The 4356-nt window shown below is 39.6% G+C and overlaps 1 pseudogene; it reads left to right on the forward strand.

Annotated features, from left to right (window-relative positions):
- Positions 1 to 379: 379 nt before the first annotated feature.
- LOC145103270 (aldehyde oxidase GLOX pseudogene) lies at positions 380 to 2145 on the forward strand (annotated as a pseudogene).
- Positions 2146 to 4356: the final 2211 nt, after the last annotated feature.

Raw genomic sequence — 4356 nt, forward strand, 5'->3', positions numbered from 1 at the left:
TTTACAAAACTCGATCTTGTCATATCCAAAAACATGAAGAGAAAGCATGTGGAGGCTTGTTGTAATATGAAAAATAGAAAACTAAAAGGTTGATAATAACATCCAATATAAGAAAACATGCATTGACAAATAAACAAGATCAAAGGATGAATCCACCTTCTGATTCTATCCTTATAAAAATTAAGAATGAATATTTCATGGTTAAATGATTGAATGAAATTCGCTTATCATTCAGGTTGACTAATGGGTTATTTAATTCACAACGCAGTTCATGAACCATACCAGAGGGAAAAACGATCATAGACGACTCTTTTCATCACCTCAAAGTGTATTTAAAGCCACCTTTAACACTTCCATAAACACACAAAAACCTAACAAATTCCAAGAAGAGCAAAAATAAAACAAAGCGATGACTTCCCACCTATATCATCACCTCTTCTTCTTCTTTCTGGTGCTCCTGCTCAATGCCCAGCAATGTCCGGCGGCAGGTGGATCGTGGTCTGTCCTCCTCCCAAGCATTGGAATTTCGGCCATGCACGCACAGTTACTTCCCAATGATCGTGTTGTCATGTATGACCGCACCGATTTTGGAGTCTCCAATATCTCACTTCCAAACGGGGCATGTCGTCCTAACACAACCGATTGTTCTGCCCATTCAGTCGAGTATGATGTTGCATCAAACACCGTTCGTCCACTCATGGTGCTCAGCAATGTCTGGTGTTCGTCTGGAACATTAATGCCCGATGGAAGATTGGTCCAAACTGGTGGCTTTGATGATGGTTATCGTGTTGTCAGAATTTATAAATCGTGTGATTCATGCGACTGGCAAGAGATACGTAATGGCCTGAATCAACAGAGATGGTATGCGACCAATCATATATTGCCAGATGGCAGACAAATTATTATTGGTGGCCGCCGGGCATTTAGCTATGAGTTCTACCCCAAGATGTCGGCCACTGAGAACACTCCTAGTTTACCTTTTTTGGTTCAAACGAACGACCCTAACGTTGAGAATAATTTATACCCATTTGTATTTCTCTATCCTGATGGGAATCTTTTCATTTTTGCCAACAATCGTGCTATTTTATTCGACTATTCCAACAACCAAGTTATCAAGACTTACCCTACAATGCCCGATGGTCAACCAAGGAGTTATCCGAGTACCGGATCTGCTGTACTTCTCCCTCTGCGCATAACAAAGGGAACAGTAAATGCGGTTGAAGTATTGGTTTGTGGGGGTGCACCAAAAGGAGCATTTGTTAATGCAAATAAAGGGATATTTGATGGAGCTTTGGATACATGCGGAAGGATCAAAATATCTGACCCTAACCCTCAATGGGTCATGGAGACCATGCCTTTGGCTCGAGTTATGGGTGACATGTTGTTGCTTCCCAATGCTCATGTTTTAATCATCAATGGTGTATCTGCTGGAGTTGCAGGTTGGGAACTTGGGAGGAACCCTGTTCTTAGCCCAGTGGTTTACCAACCTGATAAACAGGTCGGGTCTCGATTTGAAGTGCAGAATCCAAGCACCATTCCAAGAGTTTACCATTCCACAGCTGTTTTACTAAGAGATGGACGAGTTCTTGTTGGTGGAAGTAACCCCCACGACAAATATGAATTCGGAAACGTCCTTTATCCCACTGAGCTGAGTTTGGAGGCGTACTCTCCTTCTTATTTGGATTCAAACTCGTCCGATTTACGCCCCAAAATAATATTGCCTGTAAAAAACACTAAAATAGGGTACGGAAAGCAATTAGTTATTGTGTTTACAGTTTCAGGCATTGTGGATCCAAGCTCCGTCTCAGTGACAATGATGGCACCTCCGTTCAACACACACTCCTTTTCCATGAATCAAAGATTGCTGGTGCTCGATGGTGGTGTGGCTGCCAAGATTTTGGGGAAGTCAAGATATCAAGTTGTAGTAACCACACCGCCCTCTGGTAATGTTGCTCCGGCAGGGAATTATCTTTTATATGTTGTTCACAAAGAGATCCCAAGTCCTGGTATTTGGGTTCAAATGCAGTGACAAAATATAGAATAATGGTCATTATTTTGTTTTGTTTCGTTCATCTTTAATTGTACACTCATTTGTCAACCGGACCGGTTTTAATTTATTCTATTTACAGAGACCATGTTATTTTACTTAGTTTGTCCATTCGATTCGTCTTTTGGCTATCTGACTATTTTATTCATTTCAAAAGTTTTCATATAACACTGATTTTATTATATATGCTTTAGTTCTAGACGCATCACGTTCAAAATTAATTGGTGTAATTGGATCAGGAGTCCTAGTGATGCCGTGCACAAGTTGTAATTTATATTTTCCGTGCTCTAGCTTTCAATTAGCATTCTCACGAACAAAAAACTCATGAAATTTGAGAAAAGCTATTATTGAAGCTTTTTCATACATCTTGCTACAAACTGGCCGGTGGGTCTACATGAGAGCAACTATTGTTTCAAGATTAACATTAATAAATATTAGTGTTGTCTTAGTTATTAAGTTAATATGCTTAGTGCGGTGTAATGTAAGAGAGGTGTATATTTTGTAGTCATTACAAAAGATGAAGGATTGTTTTCATATTATACTTCAAAGGGGTTATCTGCACAATTTAAGGTAGACGGGACGTACGGGGCTTGTTTGTCTGAAACACCACTAGAATAAAAGGTATCAGCAACGGAATCAGCGACCGAAATTTTCCGTAGCTATATTAGCGACAGAATTACGAGGGTTCAAAGATGGAAATAAAAAGTACGCATGTTTATTTAACTGTCGCCTTTAGCAAAGGAGTAACGAGAGATTACCACGGTTTATGATTCCCCCAAATTCCATACGTTACCTCTCGGCATTTTTTCATTCCCCCGGTTGCACATTCTTCTTCTCCCTCCCAAGTTGAGGTCGTCGTCACTCACAGCATGAATCAACCGTCGCTCACCATCACCCAGAAGACCAACTGGGAAACGAAAACGGAAGGTTCATGCTACACCCCTAACATCGACGATTTCTCACACGTAAGCTCTCGTTACCTCCGATTTCTTAGAATTGTTTTGTATATAGATTTAGAGTTTTTTATTTCATAGATTTCGACCCGATTCTTTTTTACAAAGGGTTCGATTGAGAATCAGTTTGAAACACAAGATCAACATCTTTCTCCTTATTTTTCCATAAAACCTTATCAATTTGGTTATTTTACTAGTATCATTCATGAAATTCTGTCATCTTGTTGTTTTGTGGTGGATATGAAAAACCTTATACTTTCTTGTTCAGCGGCAAATATGTCCAAATATATAAAACATAAATAATATATATAATATTTTTTACATTCAAATATATATATATATATATATATATATATATATATATATATATATATATATATATATATATATATATACCTTATAAATCATTTTTGGTCAAATACTGAATTTTAAGTCGTACAAATCTTTTTGCGCTATTTACAATCAGTTTATGCACTAGAAAACACTGAATCTTATATGGTCAAATGAAGCACGTTTTTTAACAGGTCTCCGTTCTCATCTTTAAATTCAAATGGTCAAAGAAGATGAATGGGTATTGCAAGAGTTGAAAAAGTCAAGGTTTGAGTTGAGTTCTTATCTAGCCCGTGATTTAATGGATTGATCAATACCAAACTCCCCTTATAATCTCGGCCATATCTCCTTCCTGGAACCCTCTCCTCCTATATTTTACGATAATTTTATCAGCGTCCCTCCACAATCAAGTGACCGAAGATCTTCACCATCAGAACTACTCACGCCATCTCCAACCTCTCTTAGCCACCACCGCCTAAAAACCACTTCACTGAGAAGCACCAACCACCAAATGGTCGCCCATTTACCCCAAACAAAACCGTCAGCCAAGAACAAGCACCGCCACCATCAACCTTCCACTGCCATCAACGAAGACAACCACCGGATACCCCGGAGATGACTTCCATGTGTGTGAGGAACAGGGCACCAGAGATGACTTCTATGGATGGGGGCTCAGTTTCCGGCACTGCTAGAGATGAAAACGAATGGGAGGTCCGGCCAGGAGGAATGTTGGTTTAGAAGTGAGACCCAGATGCTGAAACCAACCATATTCCTCCACCAACAATTTGAGTTTGGGTCAAATATTGGTCGATTTACCATGAAATCAACATCAGTTCTGTAGCACCTAGTTGGTTCCTGGTATGTATGATTTATCTGAGTGTTTTATATTTTTAGCCTTGGACTCGGCGAGTCGTAGGTTAGACTCGCGAGTAGGGACGGGATATTAATCACGTTTAAGTTGGTGACTCGGCGAGTCCACCAGTCTGGAAGAAACCCTAATTTCAGGGGTTTGCACCCTATTTAAAC

This window comes from Lactuca serriola, chromosome 4, assembly GCF_051521515.1.
Source record: "Lactuca serriola cultivar US96UC23 chromosome 4, Lser_US96UC23_V15, whole genome shotgun sequence".
Lineage (NCBI taxonomy): Eukaryota > Viridiplantae > Streptophyta > Magnoliopsida > Asterales > Asteraceae > Lactuca > Lactuca serriola.